Here is a 21,898-nt window from a genome sequence, read left to right as displayed (position 1 = left end):
AGAGTACGGATGGCGATTACACAAAGACATCGTCTCCAACGTTTTCACAGAATGGGGCTTCCCAGAGATCGACCTGTTCACAACTCTGGAGAACACCCAATGCCAAGATTACGCCTCCAGGTACCTCCAGAACCGCTCCAAGGGGAACGGCCTCTGGATAACATGGTCAGGGAAATTTGTTTACGCGTTTCCCCCGACTCCCCTTCTCAACAAGATAGTGCACAAGATGCACCAGGAACCAGTTACCATGATACTGGTTGCCCCCTTGTTGGCCCGCCAACCCTGGTTCGCTCATCTAATGGGGATGTCACTGTCTCCTCCAGTGAAACTACCCTGCTCGTATAACATGTTGTCACAGGACAGGGGCCAAACGCTGCATCCATGCCCACAGACCCTGAACTTGGCAGCCTTGCTCCTGAGGTCATAGAATTTGGACATTTGCAGCTCCCTCAGAGATGCATGGACGTTCTCAGGGAGGCTAGGAAACCGAACACTCGTTACTGCTACTCTAGTAAGTGGAAACGGTTCGTCATCTGGTGTAACTCAAGGAGCATCAACCCCGTTAACTGCTCTCCTACACATATTGTTTTATACCTGACTCACTTGCTGGACTCAGGTTTAGTCTTTCATTGTATTAAAGTTCACTTAGCTGCGCTCTCCGCTTACACTACGCCTCAACATAAGGTGTCATGGTGGAAGGTTCCAGTTATTAAAGCCTTCATGGAGGGAATGTAAAGAATTCACCCTCCTATATCTAACCCAGCTCCCGGATGGGACCTGAACGTTGTGTTAACCAGGCTAATGGGAGCCCATGCATAAAGCAGCCCTTAAGGATCTCACTCTTAAGACTGCTTTCTTGATAGCTATCACCTCCGTTAGGAGAGTGAGTGAACTACAAGCGCTCTCTATCTTAGATCCCTTTGTAACAGTTCACAAAGATAAGGTGGTTCTACGCACACACCCTAGGTTTGCACCGAAATTTATTTCAAAGTTTCATGTCAACCAGTCTATAGAACTACCAACGTTCTTTCAAAATCCTTAAAACTTGGGGGAGAAGAGCCTACACACACTTGAGGTGCGCAGGGCAGTCATGTTTTATATGGAAAAAACTTGTCCACTAAGAAAGACTAATCAGTTCTTTGTCTCAGTGGCAGCAGGAAGAGAAGGGGATGCAGTCTCCAAATACACTATCTCTAGATGGATTGTCCAGTGCATCACTCTCTGTTACACTCTTGCTAAGAGAGAACTGCCCTTCAAGCCAAGAGCACACTCTACTCGAGGCAGTGGGGCATCCATAGCGTTCATTGCAAATGTTCCCCTAGAGTCCATTTGCAAAGCGGCAACCTGGAGCTCTGTACACACCTTTACAAAACACTATTGTCTAGATGCTCACTCTAGATCTGATTCCCAGGTGGGACAAGCAGTACTAAACCACCTTTTTTCTACTGTTCCTTCTCACAGCCCACCTCAACTCCGGGTACTGCTCGCTAGTCTATGCACAGCATGTGATTCAAAGCAGATTAACAGACATCAGATCACATGCATTACTTACTGTAAAAGCATTTCTGATGGTTGTATCTGCTTAGATTCACATGCGCCCACCCTTCCTCCCCGCTTGGATGGAAGGAACATAGACGTCTTATTAATTTCTCTCTTTCTGTACTCACTCACTCACGTTAGTCATAAGGCTCCCTCATGGCAGAAAAAATACAAACAGAGGGACCTCGACACATGAGGGATTTTGGGTACACTACACGTCACTATAGGGATAGTGTTACAGACACGCCTATATTGACGTCCCCTTTTCGACTTTCGAAAAACAAGATGCAATACTCTGCAGTGACCACTGGATGTCGGACTATGCACAGCATGTAAATCTAAGCAGATACAACCATGTGAAATGCTTCTATGGTAAGTAATGCATGTGATTACCTTTGTCTACAAATCCTCACTACTAAGGCTCTATGGCCTCAGTGAATACCGCTGATGGTACAAGTGCAATTACAATAAGTGCTGCACGCACTACATCACAATGCCTACAACATCCGAAACCCAATTTAACCAAATTGCTCTTCAGCTCACAGCAGTTGTCACTTAAGCAAAACCAGAAAGTGCCAGTAAAAAAGAGTCCATCTCATCAGGCCTGAAGAGGCCCCTTGTCATAGTACAGTGAGCAGATGACCAAGTGCTAGATAAAATTTTGAAGGAGGTGGAAGCATTGAAGCCGTTTCTTGCCACTACCACGGAGAAACTTGATACTATTTAACACATGCTCTCAATGATGGAAATAAAGAACTCTGGGATAGAAAAAAAAGATTTGTCATCTGGAGATTCTCCTCTCCAAACTCCAAGTCCTGTAGGCAGAAGTTAAAAAACGATTTTGGTTAAAATCAAGTAATAAACCCTTTTTAAAAAAAATAAGATTCTTAAAAGTCAGTGGAAATAGAAGCAGGAGAAATAATGTTCACCTTTACGGCCTTTCAGAACAGCTGGAGAAAGAGGACCCAAAGCCTCCCTGTCCTCATGCTCATTGGCCACCGGGAAGCAGAAATTGGCCTACTGGGGACTGGCAGGCTTTAGCCGGCTCCCTCATCTAAGGCCCAGTACCTAGCCTGCATCCACTCTGCTTGTCTACTCCCATCAGCTGGAACATTAGGATGTCGGCTCTCTCACTCTTGCCAGTCAGGTAGCATGGCTGGAGGTGTGCCTGCAGAAACACCACCATGCAGAGAAGTAGGAGGATTCCCTGAGCTTGAAGAAGTAGTGCTACATTGTCTCTGATATTTAAAATAAATATGTTTTTAAAAAATATATTTTTTCAATTTATTTCGGATGGAAATATTTTAAGTATTGCAGGATATCGCCACGTTGCCCTGCTTTCACCTTCTTGTGCCCCTCATCTCTCTAGGGACCTTGAAATCATTTGTGCCTCTTCTGCCATTCTCGCTGCAATTCAAAGATGGCCACCTCCTTTGCTGGGCTGTGAGGGCTGCCCGAGTGTTCTTTCCAGCATCCCTCCCCTCATGCCTTTTGGTCACCGGGAAGCAGAAATTGGCCTACTAGGGACCGGCAGGCTTTAGCCGCCCTCCTCATATAAGGCTCACTTTCTAAGGCCTTTTCTGTTCCCCTGTCCGTTGCCTGGCCGGGGCTATGGGTCCTCTCCTGCACCCCCACGTGCACATGGAGCCTGAGGAAAACTCCATGTTCTCTTGACACACTGTAAGCAATGGACCACCTAACATATCTCTGAAGGTAGTGCCCTTATCTAACTGCATCGATCCTTTCCTTCACAGCTGGGTCTGTTTGACCTCTCACTTCAGCTCATCTGGACTCCTACTAATCTAGCTTTGCCCAGCTGCTGCATGTATTTCACCTGTCTTGCTGAAAATCAAATTTAGCTTTGCCCAGTTGCTGCATGTATTTCACTGATCTTGCTGAACATCGAATTTAGCTTTGCCCAGTTGCTTCATGTATTGCACCCATCTTGCACCCGTCTTGCTGAAAATCGAATTTAGCTTTGGCAAGTTGCTCCATGTATTTCACCTGTCCTGCTGAAAATTGAATTTAGTTGTGCCTTGTGGCTGCTTGGGTTCTTCACTAGCTGCCACACCTCCTGCTGTCTCCCTCCTCCTCCCTTGTGCCCCCACCTCCAAGTGCATCAGTACTTCAGATTGGTAAGTCTCCCCCCTCCACTGCAGCCAACTATGCTGCTATCTCTCCTATCCTCTCCAACTGCTTCACGTTCTCCTATCCTTCTCCTATCACTAAATGTGGCCAGAAGAAACTTAAGAAGGACATACTGGGCACCAACCCAGGCTTTCCTATTACAGACACCTATGTCACGACTTCCGCCATAGAGACTATCACCAACATCCTCTTCTTCGTTAACGCACCTGATCTATGGACTCGCTACATGATCGGCTTTCTCTTTCCTATCGCCTCTTCTCCCATTAATGGTGGCACTCGCTGGGAGGTTCTACTTGACCATTTCCAGAGTCATCATGAATGTTTATCTCAATGGAACCATCATGGTTCAGGGTCCTCAACCCAACCTTCTTCTCTTCAACAGGCTCCTCCCTCGCCACTCCAACCTCACCTCTTCCTCCATCCAGTCCCCCTTGCCTTCTGTGCCTTCCTCCTCCTCTGCACAGACTCCCTTGCCTTCTGTGCCTTTCTCCTCCTCTGTACAGGTGCCCCTGCCCTGCCGTACTGTCCCAGCTCCCTTGACAGTCTTGGTTCCTTTGTCATCCACCACTATCCCCCTGGCCCTCTTGCCACCCTCTTGGGGGACCACTGTCCCCTGTGTAGCCCTGAGTAAAACAATCAAAGATGGCAAGCTGCTCTGCATTGCCACTCTCAACTCTTGCTCTGCCGTCAAACACTCGTCTGACATCTTCAACCTCCTCAAACCCATGGATCTGGATGTGCTTGCCATCACTGAAACTTTATTTTAACGATAGCTCTGTCACGAGCTTTGACACACTCCTCCCTGAAGGCCACAAAACCCTCTCTGCGCCCAGGTCTAAGAAGACAGGTGGCGGAGTGGCGTTTTTCTTTCCAGAATGGATACTTGTGTCCGTCATACCTATTGAGGCCTACTCCTCCTTCGAGTGCCTAGTTTGCAGACTCTCACTATCCCCAAAATCTTCTCTCACCCTCGCCACCTTCTATTGCCCACCAGGTCAGTCCACTTTCTTCCTCTCTTAATGGGCTGACCTGGCCACACCCCTACTCTCCTCCTCTTCTCAACTCCTCCTGATGGGTGATCCGAACATCCATCTGGGCTCCCCTCACTCCTCAGGTCCTTTCTGCAACCTTTGCGATCCTCTCACCCTTTCTATCCTACCCTCGGGCTCCACGCACACAGCGGGCCACACCTTGGATGCGCTCATCTCCACTGATATCCCTCTCACTACTTCCCTCCCTTGGACTGACCACTCACATCTCTCTACACACCTGAAGCTTTCCTCTCCTCTTTCAGCAATTCCTCCGGCACAGCCACTTGGCGTAAAAGTCACCAGACCCATGAAAAAAGGCACAGTGGCTGCTTTTGCTCCTCCTACTCTCCTCCTCCCATTCCTTCGGCTGACTCCCACCCTGACAAAGCCCTTGCTAACCTCAATATCGCCAACACTCTTGACACACTTGCCCCTGTCATGAGGGTCTGACTGAAGCCTTCCAAAAAGTGCAACTCTTGCTACGACTCTGTCCTTGCTGCCCTTAAACGCAAATGTAGGGCAGCTGAGCAGAAATGGAATGTGTTGGGAGCACTATCTGACAAACTGACCTGCCACCTCCTTCAAAGGCATTATCAGCTCTGCATCCGCACCAAGAAAAGAGTCCTTATTGAAGCCTCCATCTCCGCGGCACCAAACAACACGGCTGTCTTTTCAAAGTCTGCAAGGAACTAGCTAATGCTACAGCAGCCTCTTCTTCTGTCACACCCACCCAGGACCTTTTGCTCGGTCTTGGATGCACACTTCACCACAAAAACCCAAGACATTGTTTCCACAATCTCTTCCACACCACATCATACACCAACACCGGAGCCTCCCTTGCCCCCCCCACCACATACCCTCTCTTCTCTCTCACCCGTCACACCGGATGAGATCACCAGACAAGTCCGATCTATGAAGGCCTCATCCAAACAGGTGGACTCCTGCCCCTCCAAAACTATTATCAACTCCCTCGCCCCAGCCTTGCTGATCTCTGCAATCTCTCCATTTCCACTGGAGCTTTCCCAACTGCTCTGAAGTCTGAAGCACTCCCTTAAGCACCCTCCGCACAAGAAACCCTCTGCTGACCCCTCCATTCCGGCAAACAACCGCCCTATCTCCATCACTCCTTTCCTGGGCAAACTACTGGAGAAACTGTCTGTCTCACAGCTGACACTCCACACTGAATCTATTGGTTGCTTGCATGACCATCCATCTTGACACTAACATCCCATCTATCCTCATTCTCCTTGACCTCTCCTCTGCCTTCGACATGGTTAACAACAACATCTTGATTGCATGCCTCTGTGACACCCTGGGAATCACAGGTCAGGCTCTGGCGTGGTTAACCTTTTTCCTCTCTGACTACCCCTCCCAGGTGGAATCTGGAGCCTTTCACTCGACTATCACTCTCTCAACCTGTGGTGCTCCCCAGGGATCTAACCTATCCCCCTGGTTCTTTAATGTTTATATGGCTGCCCCTGCACGGGTGATTGCCACTTTCACCTCTAACTTCCAGTGCTAGGCGGATAACATGCAACTATTCTTCAGGCTACCCTCCGCCACATCCTCCTCCTCGTTCATTTCTGACTGTGTGTCAGCTATTCAGTCATGATGTGCTGGAAACAACCTCTGCCGCAATGCCACTAAAACTGAGAGCATTTGCATTGGAACCCCTGCTACCGCTTTCTCACTTTCACTCTGGCCGGCCTCCCTTAGCCCGGCACCCGCACCCACCTGTGAAGCAAGAAACCTTGGGGTCATCTTTGACTGAACTCTCCCCTTCTCTCACATTTTAGACATCTCTAAAAAGTCTAACTATATCATATCATATTATATCAGCTACACCTCCTCAGAGGTACACTACATTTTCCCACTTTCCCCCAGAGGCTTACTGTCTCTAGGGTATGAGGTAATATTATCCCCATATATATGGTTGCCGTAAATAATATCACCGGGAAAAGGTTGCGGTGATATTATATGGGTGACCATATATATGGGGACAGGGGCAAAACATTTTTAAAAAAAAAAAATAAATAATGAAAAATAAAAAGTTTGGGGGTTGCGCGGGTGTCCCCCGCATGTTCCATGCAATAATGTCGCCACAAAAAACGGCCATTTTTTGGCGATATTTTTGCATGGTGATATTTTTGTGGCAACATTATTACATGGAACCGTCTCTAGAGCTCTGGTTCTCTCCAGGCTGGTCTATTGCAAACTCCTTTTCCTCAACGTCCCTTCTTCTGCCCTGCACCCTCTGCAACTCATCTTTAATAGCGAGACTTATCCTTGGCCTCAAGCCCAGCGATCACATCTCTCCGGCGCTGAAATCCCTTCACTGGCTCCCTGTTGCTGCAAGGATCAAATTCAAGACCCTTTGCATTGTTCACAAGGCTTTCTGGGGCCTGGGACCTACCTACCTGCAACGCTGCCTACTGTCAATAATACTCTCCCTCACGAACCCTGGCTCATCTTCCTTCAACCTTCTCCGAGTGAGCCGGTTCTCTAAGCAGAGATTTGGAGGGAGATCCATATCCTCAGCAGGTACCTCCCTCTTGAATAGCCTACCTGCCGCCCTCTGTCTTGAGCCGGATCTCCCTAAATTCAGGAAACTCAAGACCTTCCTCTTATCCTCTTCTTTCTCTCTATCTCTACTCTGCTAACCTCCTCTTCCTTACTGCATGCTGACTGGCTGCCTGGTGTACCTCAGAGTCTCACTGGTCCCCGGTACCCGTGCCAGTCCTCTCTCGCATTTGCCTCAGGGCCCTACACCACACCCACACTCTATGCACTGAGAAATTAACCGTAGAGAGTGTTTCTCTCTGCACTTACCCGAGTCTCAACCCACCGGGTGAACTTGATCCTCTTCTCTGTGACCTATGTGCACTTGCTCGATCCGTACGCACTGGGCATGAAGATCGTCTTTCTGTTCTCCCTTGTCTTCACCCCTTAATTGCACTGTTAAAACTGCAGAATCGCTGTCAGGACTATTCGCTGGATCCCATACTGTTAAATGTATTTTTTATGCACTTACTCTGTCTGTGCAGACTATTATCGTCTCAGAATTTCAAGGGCTCTGAGTGACTATTGTTTTTCCCCATGTTCCCACCCTGCATGAGCACTTTGAAACACTTGCCTGTGTATAGGCGCTATATAAATAAACAATACAATACAATTTCTTCAGAATTTCTTGCCCAAACATTTGAATTTAGACCGAACACAATACTGAATGTGCCTAGTGTGCGCCGGATTGACTCAAGGCACTGGATTGCCTTATAAGTGGCCATCCATCCCCACAACGAAGCACACTGTTCATTATGTACTTTGTGGAGTTTTCCCAAACCAGAATGTTTTGGAAACAGCCAGATCTAGCAAAATGCTTAAAAGGAATTCCTGAAGACTATGGGCCTCATTACAGGTTTGCCGGTCCGGAAACAAGGGTGCCGCTAAGCTCACCGGCACTCTTGTTTCCAGGCCCGCAAATTATGAGTTTACCTGCCATGTCCAGTGCACCCGACAGGTCTGACCCTGCCGGGTGCATCAGCAACGTAGGCAGACCGTTCACGGAAGCGCCGGCACTGTTAACAATGGTGCCAGCGCTTCCGAGTCCCCTGACTTCCTGGGTCACCTGACGTCATGGGCCGCCGGACTTGTAATCTCCCGGTGGGACCGGGAAGTCAAGCTCCGGCAAAATGTTACGAGTCCCACGGTAACCCACTGGTAGCCAGCAGACTCATAATGAGGCCGAATATATCTCGCAAGATCTAGCACAATTCACTGTAGAGAGACAAAAGCGCTTTTCAGAACTCAGGGCAACTACGAAAGGCTTAAACATATGATATGACATTCTCCATCTCTGCAAATACAAAATCACTCACAATGACAATAAAACCACCACTCACAATGACAATAAAACCACCTACAATGACTCTGAAGTTTTAAAATCATTCCTTGATTGCATTGCCTCAGAAGATATGGACATCTCTAATGCAGCACTTGCTTCAGCATTTCCGACAGGTAGTACACAGAGAAAATAGGTGTGCAACATCCTGACCAGAGACTGACACAGTACCATGACACATTCCAGAATTTAGGTTGTTTTTGACATTAACTAATTTGGGCCGTTTAGTTATCGGTTGGTGGTCGTGACCCTTCCTTCCTCACTAGGTACCTGGATTATGGTACCACCTCTAAGGTATGGGAATTCTTGTTGTTTGGAACACCCCACTTTTTCTGCAACTACATTGTTAAACCCACTAGTATTAATTCATGCAATCATGCATGAAGTGACCCCATAGACCCTACTCAATACACACTTGCGCAATTATGATCTCTATACACTGAAACACAACACCTTCTTCTCATAGTCCTCACACACCCATGCGCCCCTCTCACCCACCGACACCCACACTAGCTCAGTCTGGATCCTCACCTCATTATGCGCATTTCCACTCACAGACTTCTTAATTCAGACTGCCGAATGCACCCCGACCAAGCTTGGTAGGCTTTGTTTCTTCCATTATAATCAAGCAGCGCACGTATACACCTACCCTTATTTGCAGCTCAGAACTTTAGACTTTACTACAGCTAGACATTATAACTGAATACTCTACACTACATTGCAGTTTTAATATGAATAGTTTTGTATGGCAAAATGTCCAACATCGCGTATCAGCTCACAATATATTATTATTTGATATGTTGCACAAACATAGTCAACCATCAGGTAACCTTAAGTATTTAAGTATTTATTTATTTGTATATAGTAATTACACTTTTACAAACATTTAATAAATTCAAATTCAAATACATTTGCATAAATAAGTAGAGAAAAAAAGAAACAATAATCACTCAATGCAAGTACAAATACAACAATGCAAATAGTACTGCATATTAAGACTCATACAGTCATTATAGACCGTATCGTCGAAACCATTATATCATCAGCACTGTAGCTCACCCACATCCATTGTATCCCTAAATATAGCACAATTCTTAACAAGTAATCTGAATATCATAAATAATAAAACTGTAAGTAACAGCTTACATATTAAAATACTATCGTAATCACACCACATGCCAACCCCGATGGACCACCCAACCTGACAAGCGACTGTTATCTATATCGTAAGTCATTAGGGTTGTATACTTGGCAAGATTTTCAAGATAATTTTCCACAATCTGAACAGTGCAAGATACACAGTGCCATTCATAGTATTCAAATAGTATATCAAGAATGGGTCTGACCTAATAGACTCAATATCATGTACAAAGCACCCAAGGATCGCTATTATAGCCAATGCTAACCCTATGTATTCAGTAAACAAATGTCTAGTGTATTCCAGTATGCTGTTACTTTTGCATATCCGACATGTGCGCTCCTTATGGGAAATATTATAGATTGGCACAAGGTTCGTCAATGTCGGCAGCTGGTTTGTCCTAAGCTTCAGCAGAAACATTCTCAAAAAAGGACTTGGGCAACTTATATCTTTGTGCCTTAAGATATGTATGTATAACATTCAACACTTCAGCGTGGGACCGCAGCCTATGCAAGTGGGCATAGGTCTCAGTCCAATCCCATAGGCATAGCTTCTTTTTGTATATACACTTTAGTGTTTCAAAACAGGTACCACGGTCCGGTTTGCAGGCTATTTTCCCTAGACATTTTACAACCCATGTGTCAAAGTCCCTACTTACACTTTTCAGCATACCGCCTGTCTATGTAATTCGCATTGCGGCAGGGTATTCTTTTTCAGTTATAATACTCCCTGCCTCATAATAGCCAGTCCCTTGAGTGATGTAAAGCCCAACTCAAGTCTGAGATATTCCATAGGCATTGACCTTGAAAGACCAAGGACCGTTTTACAGAAGTATGATTTGATTCGGTCAAGCCATACCAAATCTGTCACAGCAAGGGCGTCCAATCCGTAAAGTACCATTGGGCTAAAACATTGTTTGTACAATACAATAATGCCATCTAATGAATAGCCTGCAGTCTGAATTGAAAATGTACGAATTAGATTTACTAGCTGCTTCGCTTTAAGTCTTTTAGTTTCCTTAATATACTAATATGTCCCGGAGGGACTCATCTCCAACCCGATGTAGGGATATTTGTCGACTCTCTCGATAACTCCTAAACTAGGAGCAAACACCGGGCATTTTATCAATTTTGATCCAACAATCATTTACTTTGTTTTCTCCATATTTATAGTCAGATCATTGGTAATCGTGTATTCAAGGAGGTTCTCGAACCTTGATTCCACTGATAGTAAAGTTAAACAATACAAGATCATCAGCATATAACATGCACGGGATCAAACGGGCCCCTATTTTAGGGAAACAACCCATGGATTGTGTAAATATCAGTGGTAGGTCTGCCGTGTAAATACAGTAAAGCAGGGGTGCAAGTGTGCACCCCTGTTTAACCCCCGTACTAGTAAGCACAGGTGCAGACAATCCACGTTTACTATCCATCCTTACCCGTACCAATGTCTGGTGGTGTAATCCTTTTAGCACACTGAGTAATCATCCGGGACATCCCCAACGCTTCATCTTAGCCCACAGTTTTTGTCTACATACCCCATCAAAGGCTGCCCTAAAGCCCACAAATATATAGTAAAGGGCACTCCCCCCTGAGGAAGAAGCTTCCCTGTAGAGGGTATCCATCACCATAATGTTGTGGACAGTACTACAGCTGGGCCTAAACCCAGTTTGTGCAAAACTCAATATCCCTGAGTCATCTACCCATTTTTGAAGGGCTTCGAACACAAATGTCCCAAAGAATTTTCCTGTAGAGTCTAACAGGGAAAGGAGCCTATAATTTGCTGGTAAAGTCTGCTCGCCTTTTTTGTAGACAGGCACCAGTATTGCCTGTTGCCATGATCTTGGGATACTCTGTTTAGAACAAACTTGATCGTAAAGAATATTTAATAGTTTCACCCGTGTAGTTGGATTCATCTTCAAAATGGCATTGGCAAGGCCATTAGGGCCGGGCGCCCTAGAATTATTGAGTTTCAAGATCTTTTTCTGAATGGTATCCTCACTAATATTCAAGTGCCACCCATTCAGACAAAAGACAGGAGGGGAAGTAGGGTTACTATTAGCCTGAAAAATATAATCTACCCATTCCCTTTCCTGAATGGGATTAAGTGTCCTCTCTTTATTATCAGCCTTAGCCCTGTTTAGCTGCCTCCATACATCCTTGGAACTGCTCTTACTTAGGACACCAATCATATCTTGCCATCCCTGATTTTTAATGGAAAATGTCTAGCACTTACACCATCCCTATGAGCATTCTTAATCGTGCTTATCTTAGTTTTCTTGGCTTCTTTAGGGGAATTTGAGACATTAATCCTTCTTATTTCCCTACGCATAGTGCACTTAGCGTCTCGAACTGCAGGATCATAGAGATTATTCCTTTTGGAACATACCATATGAGGCCCAGTGCTGCATTTACCAGGCGTTGTAGCTAAATGCTTTATTCAGTCTTTTTTTCATTTCCACTTCGAACCCCCAAACATTCAATGTCATTGGTCACAAAGGAAGCCGACCTTACTCCCAAACTTAACCAGATTCCTTTCATTCCATTGGATGGCATTTCCAGCACAGATAACCTGTACCCCCGAACACCTGGGCTACCTTTTCCGTGCCTTCAAAGGTACTAACACTTCCAGGGTCAAGCCCAATGAGTAATGGGGCCTCATTACGACCCTGGCGCTAATGGGTTAATGGCGCCGTAAAAGGCTGCGGCGCCGTTAACCCATTAGTGCCTGATTACGAAGTCCCTTTGCGGGACCCGACCTTAACGGCTGGTCTACACCAGCCGTTAAAGTAGGGACCCGCAAAGGGACCTTGGTGCTAAGTACGGTACCGCAATTTGCGGTACCATGCTTAGCGCCTTCCCCATTCCCATTGAGCCCTATGGGGCAAAAATGGGAATGGGGAAGGGCCATGGAGGAAGAGGGAATTACCGCCCCGCCAACCTTGTAATGGGGTGGTAATTCCCCCTTTTTCCATGGCAGAGTCGGTAAGTTAGCACCATGGTTTTCCGCCTGGGTCGTAATGAGGCCCATGGTCACTACACCCTACGTCTCTAACTCAAAGTTCTCTAGCTGCCAACTGACAGTTTTTATTTCCAAACATATAGTCCAGTGTACCTAAAGTATTAAGGCCCCTCCAGCTATATTGTGCTGATATCCCATTGCTTAAGAAACCCGACCTGTCTCTTCCCTCTCCGATTGTCTCCACCCTGCAACATAGTACTTCTAGGAGCTACATCAGAGTATGATGCACCCAATGCGTGATCTACACACCAAGCGTTAAAATCCCCAACCAGCAAAACTAGTGCGTCGTCGCCATTATCTCTAAGGTTGACAGCCAAACATTCCTCTAAATTCCTCAAAAATCCATTAATGGATTTTAGTTAGGAGGAAGATATACATTAATTATCAACATAGTTGATCTTACATTGCTAATATTACTGCTAACTTCCACCCCAAGTGCATACCCATCATCTTGAGTGCGCCAAACTTCACGTGAGCCCAGCCTCTGGCTGACACCAACAACAAGCCCACCGTAAATTCACCCCTTGTTACCTTTTTTGGCAAATATATGGTACAGGTGATAGCCCTCAAAATATATTGGGCTATCTAACAAAGTCTCCTGTAGCAGAAATATGTCTTGGCCGGAGAGTTTATTCATTGATCCCTCCTTGTCTAAAAGGGTCTTGTGCCCACGTGTTTTCCAACTAGACAACCTAATAAATCATGACCTGTCTGATTTATTTTTAAATTTCTTTATTGGCCTTTATCATAGGTACAACAGCAGTATGGCGATGGTGGCCAACTGCGGCATAGCGTGTTTTAGATGATGTATAACAGGGTAGTAACAATAAATTAACCTTAACATAAAACTTTAACAATAACAGTGGTTGTCTCTGTGTGATTTAAGGATCAGTCCAGAGAGGGAGGATTATAGAAGAGTAGAGCAGGAGGGGTAAGGGAAGGGTAGGGCAAGGGGAGGGATGTGAAAGTGGGGCCAGGTTCTGATTCAGGCAGTTGCGTGCTTGGGTGTCTTTGGGGGTAGCGAGTTCAGGCAGCAAAGGAGTAAATCGTTCAAGGAGGCTTCACATCATCCGAAGGGTGGAACATCGCCCACGTCAGGGCTTTCCAAGCGTCCAGTGCCTGACTCGCTGCATCGGGGGATTTAGCAACGCTGTCGTCCCAAGCCGTAGTTTCTGCCCCCACCCAGCGTTCGAACTCCCCTACCATGCTTGGAATTGTGGGCCAGCTGGCCGTTTCCATGCCATTGCAATGGTCCTTTTAGTTAGAATGCACGCCATGTCCATGAGCTTCATAGTATGTTTATTTTTATCGAGTCTGGGGTAAGTTCCCAAGAGGCATTCACTGGGGGTTCATTCGTATCTGGACTTGCCTGCCCTCCTGCAGGTTTGCTCCACCTTGGCCCAGAGCTGCCGGACCCTGGTGCATTCCCAGAACATATGTAGGAGATCTGCCTTGTCTCTGCTGCACCAGGGGAAGTTATGGTGAGGTTGTTTATTGAACTTTGCCTGTCTATATGGAGTCAGGTAGGTGCAGTATAGCACGTTCATTTGGATTAGTCTAAACCTGGAATTTCTGGATACTTCCGTGGGAAGCGCCAGGGCTCTCTCCCCTTCCTTGTCAGTCATTTCACATCCCAGATCCTTGTCCCATTTAGATTTCAGGTCATAGCTGCGGGGATTAGGCCTTTCCATTAAATGGCTGTATATTTGGGACACCGGTTTCCAGACCTCTCCCAGGTTATACAATAGTGTTACAAAGGGGTTGGCCTTGGGATCCTCGGTCCATGTATCCCATTTGGCTAGTGCCAGTTTGCAAATCCTCTGATACCACAGGAATTGGCCGCTGGGTATGTCTTCTTCATATTGCATGGAAGAGAAGTCATGGAAGGAGCAGGAGCCCTCCCTGAATAAGTCCCCCCACGTGAAGACCCCCTTCTCTTCCCAGTGCCTGATGGTCGCTAAGTCGATGCTGGTCTTACATAGGTCTGAGATCAGTGGTATATCTGGGGCGTATGTGTGTCCCAAGTGGAGGACCGACTTCGCCCTGTGCCATATTTGCCTCCCCAGGGTGACCAGTAGAGGTGTTTCGCTCAGAAGGTGTTGGGGTGCCCAGATGAGTTCCTTCAGGTGCAATGGGGCGATTAGGTATTGTAGTAATACTGCTTCGGAAGCTGCTTCATCAGCTAACCATTTGGCTATAAAGCTGAGCTGGGCTGCCAAGTAGTATTTCTCTAGGTCAGGGAGTTGAATACCGCCCTGTCTGCATGGGGTCCATATTTTTATGACTCCTTTTAAACTTCCTGCTGTTTTCACTGTTCGTCCTTGTTCCACGTCATCAGTTGACATTGTCCATTTAGGCTGCAGTAAATCCATCTTCCCACATAATTTCTATGCTTCCTGGGATATAGAAACTTTGTTCCTTCTGGTGCATGAATGCTGGCCTTCACTAAGTCTCTTATTTCTTCATCAGTTAGGTCCTTGGGCTTCCATCCTGGTTTAACATCAATCATGATCTTCATCCCTCTGGCCTTTTTTGCAGTTTTCTGGCACTGAGATAACACAGAATCCTAGCAATATCATCACTAGCAGGGCTCCTAGGAATTTGAATGCATCTGCCATCCATTGTGGAACTCATGAGAATAGTGATCCAAACCATCTGTCATCATCAACTTCGTCAGCTTCATCGATCATTTGATTCTGTAGTTTTGTCAGCATACCTATGGCTTCTGTTAAAGTTCAATTTTCTTTGTCGTGAGAAGGTATAAATATGCAACATGATTCGCCAATTTTAGCACAAACACCTTCATCCATAGCTGTGATCAGGTCAAGGACATATCTGTTCTCGAGAGTCATAAATCGAATCGCCCTTAACTCTTCCTTTATGGCATTAAATCCTTCTATGGTTGTGTGGTTGTGTTGATGGTCTGCAGTAACTCCCATCTGGTTATCTGCAACCACTTAGTATTTGCTCCAACCTGAATTCTTGGCACGAAGAGTGTTGTGAACACTGATGAAGTGAGGCTGAACAGCCTGTGTTCATATGGGATTGCATGAAAAGCTTCATATGATTTGGCAGAAAAGTAATTCTCTCTCTTCATTCGATTCAGCAGTTCCATAGATCTCTTCTTCCCCAGGTGAGCATCTGCTTTCGGGAAACTGTCAATGTTCAGGTCACTTTTCGGGATCACCAACGCTAGAACGTGGACATTCACTAATGTGCATACACTTCCCCAATTTTTTGGCAGTCTGATGTATGCTTTGGCTCCACATTCCCAGTAATGATCCATAATTACTGCAGTTCCATGTACCATTCCTGGAGCATCAAAAATGTGTCCACAGTTCTGATTCCCTCCCATCTTCCTTGTGCCATTATTCCTAAAGCACAATTTTGAGCTTTTCAGTGGTACTATCTGCAGGGATCCTCCTCTATCGTTGACCCATGTTAATAGTTTAGCAAACTTTGGCCACATTGGCTTGCATAACCTTTGTGCATTTTCAATTGCTTCTTTGCAGGCTCCACTGAGAATCCATGCTCTGCAACTCACCACTCCTTTTTCCCATTCATCTGGTGAAAGCACTGTTCTCCAAATTTGTATTTGGCCTCTGTTCTTCCAACTTTGAGCCTCTTCTGGAGTTTTCCCTTGGACATTTAGCTTCTTATTCACTTCTCTTTTGATGTCTGCTCCTTTAACTCCAGGCTTCTCATATCTGATCACAATGGGCCTCATTACGAGGTGGGCGGTAAGGGGTTAACGCCGCCGGCAAAGGAGCCGGAGCCGTTAACCCCGTACCGCCCTATTACGAGATCTCCTTGCGGGACCCGGTAAGGATGCCTGGTAAAACCAGGCGTCCTTAGCGGGTCCCGCAAGGAGTCCAGGATACTAACAACAGGCCCGTTATTAATGTGCCCGTTGTAAGCATCTTCCCCATTCCCATTGAGCCCTATGGGGGCTCGAATGGGGATGGTCCAGGTCTGGGTTCCCTGAATGGGGAAATATCGGGCCCTCCTAGGTCGGAATGGCCTGGTAATTCCCCATTCAGGGAACCCAGACCCGGACCTGAGTTTGGTAAGGGCCTGGCTGCCTCCAAACTCGTAATGAGGCCCAATGTGTTTTGTCTTTCAATTGTTTCTTGTTTTTATGTCCTGGACATGATCTTCTTCATTAGGATCGGTTGCTTCAGTTGCCCATTTTAGTGAAGCGTCACTTCCCATGAACTGGCCTCTGGTCTTGCACATTGCCATGTGTGATAGACAGTGTGCTGTATGGACATCAATTTCCACAGCTACAAATATCTTTGACTTCCCCATGCTGTAAGGTAGGAGTGCACAAACAAAGCATTCCCCCTCTGAACCCCGTCTTCCAACTTCTTTCATGTGCTGGTACCAGATGTTGTTTCCCAAATGTGCTGTGCTGTCCAAGTAATCGTTTAGTTCACTGTATGCTTCTCTTGATTCTTAAGGTTTTCATGTAGTTCGCTATAACTACATCCCTGAATGCATCCGTATGGCTCCTTCTTGCTGGAGGATTCTCAGGTATCCTGGTCCATTGTGCAGGCCTCTTCATCTGTACCATTTGAGTAGACAAAAGTCTGGCAATTCTTTCCTTGTCCTCTTGCATCTTTTTTCTTCTGGTTCAAAATGTCCATATCCACTCTGTCATTGGTTCAGTATATAGCTGTATTGTAGAACTTGCACTTGTCCCCTTCATTGGATCACGTGTGCCTGTCAATGTTGTCTCTGTTGGTTTATTCTCCAACTCCTCTTGTCTCCTCAGGAGCTCAGCTTCCTTCCTGTGACTCTTAAATTCGCTACTCGTGGAGCTTCTCATTGCTGGTACTCCAACCTTCCCCTCTTCTATGGCGTGCAGTTCTGTAGTTATTGACACTAGGCCTGGCGTGTGTGCATTCAGTGGTTGCATGCGTGTGGTTGTCAGTAAACCTTTTACATTCATACTCTGCTGACCATGTCTCCGGCTTTTCAATGTGCTTGTTACCATAAGTGTCTGTGTATTATTGCTGATCACATCCATCTCAAGTTCATTTGTTCTGCTATTGTCAGCTTGTCTAGGTATTGACAGGATTATAAAAGGTCTGGGTACTTTAGTGGGTGCCATGCATACATCATTAGGTGGGTGCAATGAAATCGAAAACTTTGAGCACCAATAAAAAATGCAGTTTGAATCGTCAGTGACAGTAGAATAATGATGAAGACAATACATAGGTACATTATGCCTCTGTAGGTTAGGCGGCAACACTTAGTTCTGGAGCAGTGTGAGCGCCTTTCCTCTTGAGGGATGACAACATTTCTCCTTAAGTTACCCATCTCTATAATTTTAGGGAAAGAAAACAAACTTTTAATACACTTATGTAATAATATCTCTGCTTCTGCTGCTTCGGTGTGTCGGTTGTAGGTATGGGAACAATCGTCCTTCTTTGCTTCTGTAATATATTGTCTCTTGTCTCTAGAAACAGTTCTCTTTTCTGTTACGAAAATGCCAAAATCAAGTACTAATTCAGCAAGTCTCTTTACTGTGTATGTTCAAAATATACCAGTTCCTAGTCGGTGCCTCTGATTTGCTTCATTCCAGAAGACATGTTGTTCCTGTAGCATAACAAGGTGAAGTCTCTGGCAGTACTCTCTCGATCTGTCCCTCGGCATAAAGTTTAAAATCTTCTCAGATAGTTCTGCTGATGGTTAGAAAGTTCGACTTGCATCACGATACCATACAAGAGCATGCTCATCTGCGCAGAATTAGCTGGGTCTCTGATGAATGTGAGGACATCAACACTGGCAGGTCTCCCCAAAAGTTCTGGGAAATCCTCAATTAGGCGAAAAAAGACATTACTCGCCAAGCTGCTCTCTTCTGGTGACAGGGACATTTGTCCTGCCCTTGCTGAAGTTTGGAACTGTTTGGCCCTCACTCACTGTGAACAGTTTCTACAATTTCGGTGTGCGTGGAGAGCAACTTGGATAATAATTCAGTTCAGGATTATACTTAAACGTTCTGTGTTTGCTGGATCTCGAAGAAATGTCAAGACGTCCGCGGTTCTCCCGAAAAGATCTGGACATTCTTCAATTAGGCGAAAGAACAGTACATTGATAAGCCTATTCGCTTCTTCCTCCACTTGGGACATTTGGTTTTTCCTTGCTGTATTCAGGAAGTAGGAGGAATTGCTCAGCAATTACAGTGAGCAGCCTCCTTATGGTCTTTTTGTTTTCAGGATCTTGAAGAAAGTCAGTGATACTGGTGAGCCGCCCAACCAATGACGGGCATAATCTCAGTACTAGTTCGAAATATGTTACTATGTCCTTGGTGATGTCGCTGCTGTGGGACACCATAAGTAATTCCGAACAAGGTCTCTGTGTTGAAAGAGTCTGGGTATTGTATTTTCTTCCAATTTATGTGTCCTCGTTCAAAATTTGGCTTATTCTTTTCTAGTCAAGGCTTCAGTGTGCCTCAGTTCAAAGTTCAAAGTCGACAGACAATGTTGTGGTTTATAAGAATACTGAATTTCAAGGAGTAACTGTGCGATGTGCGCTAGTCCTATAAGTTACAAACACCTTGTCTGCTGGCCGCTAGTTTACAGCACGCAGGGTTCCCTTGAACAAACACCCTCAAATTAAACTTGAAATGGAAGTGCTGTCCTGCGCCGAGATCATTTATATGTGTTGCAGCAGTGTGAATGTATCAGAGCAGCTGCAATCCACAAGTAATATCCAATAAACAATGTCTACTTATTAATGGTTAATGGATTGAAACAATGTAAACTGTCCACAGATAAGTTCCACAAATCAATGTCCACACTTCAACGTTGATATTCAAGAAGATAATTTAGTCAATACAGCTGACACGTGTTTCGACCTATGGGTCGTTCTCAAGGCTGTTCTAATATAATACCAAACATAAATATAACACAAAAGACATAACATATTAATTGCCAAAAACAAAACATATAAATAAGTTACATACCAAAGTGTATGCATGGCAGTGACGTTGGGGAAAATGGAAGGATATGCATCAATATCAGCCATAGTGGTAACCTTGATCAATCAGTGATAATAATTAAATAAAGAAACTCATTTGAAAGTGAGTGACCGTGCGTTGCCACCTCCAAACAGAACACCACAAAGCGTGTTTGCAAACTGCTTATCTAGCATCCAAGTGTTTTAAAACACCATAATAAGTGTACCCTAGACCTTAGCAAAAGAATGTTTTGAGTGTGCATGAAATATTGGTATTGTGCAAAATACGTGAAAAACAAAATAGTGTGGTTAAAATGGGGATTTACCCAATTTGAACCAATCTGTTTAACAAATGAATAAAGATGCAAAGAAATTAGCACAAATGCCTCTCGTTACCAATTAGGGCGTCCAATATAATGTATAGTACAAGAAAGCAACTATCCCTATTGTATATGAAAAGACTGGTAAATACTCACAGCATGCGCATTGTGTTAACGTTCCCATAAATGTCCAGGGTTTGAATGCTCATATTAATGTGAGACAATCCATGGGTCCTAATAGCTATAAGGGCATATTTATAATAGTTACAAGCACATCTGTTTCGTGTGCAACAGCTGAGATTCTATTCTAAATGGCTGCAAAGCCATTCTAGATGCATGTGACATGACGAAGTTCTTAATAATAGCACTTACCAATACAGTTTCTACACGGGAAAGTTCCCGACGTGCGGTCCTAATGAGCGTGCGAGCGGCCGTGTAGTGTTTGTGAGCATAAATCTGTAGGAGCATGTGAATTCCCGCAACGTGATCACGTTGAAGCAATTCACGTGATCTATGTGCATTGCTGCTATACTGCAAGTAACCTTGGGAGTAGTAGTGCACTAACGTACCACCGTATTTAAGTTCCAAAATTGATTGACAATATGTTTACAATATTAAGGTTGTGTGTTAATAAAAGAAGTAACTATTACTGAGAATCTCATTGTAAATGGAGAAATGCCTCCTAATGGGCTAATGTATGTTTCTAATGGATAACAGTAATTAAATTGGTTGCCGAAAAGCAACATGACTGAGTAAGTACCCATGCTTTACAGAATGAAGGGATTGAAATTAAATAGCCTTAGTATGACGTGATGTAAATCTGTCGCGTATACTAATTGGAAGTCCATTGCATTTGAGAATACGAGGCTAATGTGTATGCGCATAACAGATAGTATAATGCAAACCTAATTAGATTATAAGCATCTGCTGTAGTGCTTAATGCATAGGCAAATGGAGTATAAATTCCCACAAAAATTGAGGTGAGATGTAACCAACCATTTGGTGGTTTATAAATGTTTTGGTTTATAAGTGCACTTTTCTTCTTCACCCTGCACCTAGGATGCACAGTGTGTCCGTTTTCTGTGTTCCTATCTTCTATTTTGCTCAGAGGAATGTCTCAAAGGAAGCCACAACTTTGCGCAAAAGTTTTTTGTCTTTGCTTTGCTGCTGGTCATGCGTGCTTCTTCCTCGTCATGTATCGTGTCTGCACGTGCTGTGGTTCTTCCCCGTCGTATGTAGTCTCTTCGCGTTGGGGTGCAGGCAAGGGGCCTTCTCCGATGTATGGCTTGATGTCACCCAAAAAGATGCAAGCTCTCCTTCCTTCCAGCTTCACTGAGGAGGGAGTGCAGTCTTCCACTGTAAAGGGGCCGTTAAACCTTGGCTCGTCCCACTTCTTTCTCGTGTGTTTTTTTTTACCAGGATGGTGTCTCCAGGGAAAATTGATGGAATACATAGGCTCTGAGCTGTGCCTATAGTAGTATCTCCTTCTGTGTTTTCCGTGCTGCCCTGCACTCTTTTTGTCGCTGCTGCAGCTGGCCTGAAATTACAGTAAGACAAGATGTCATGCAATTCAAGTAATTTTGCATTTCAGACCATAAGATTTCTCTTGTCGGCTGGGCATCACATATAGCCCTGTCTTGTGGTGTCAGGGGAGTGCGTATCCTTCTTCCTGTTGCTATTTCGTGCGGCGTAAGATGATGGTCAGAACCAGGCTGGTTTCTGAGTGCATACAGTGCCAAAGGAAGGCAGTTTAACCATCCATTTCTTAGAGTAAGCTTCAACTTGGCTATCCTTTCCTTTAACAAGCTGTTGAGCTTTTCACATAGCCTGTTACCTT

This window comes from Ambystoma mexicanum, chromosome 1q, assembly GCF_040938575.1.
Source record: "Ambystoma mexicanum isolate Mex_15411 chromosome 1q, UKY_AmexF1_1, whole genome shotgun sequence".
Lineage (NCBI taxonomy): Eukaryota > Metazoa > Chordata > Amphibia > Caudata > Ambystomatidae > Ambystoma > Ambystoma mexicanum.
This window is presented reverse-complemented; position numbering follows the sequence as displayed.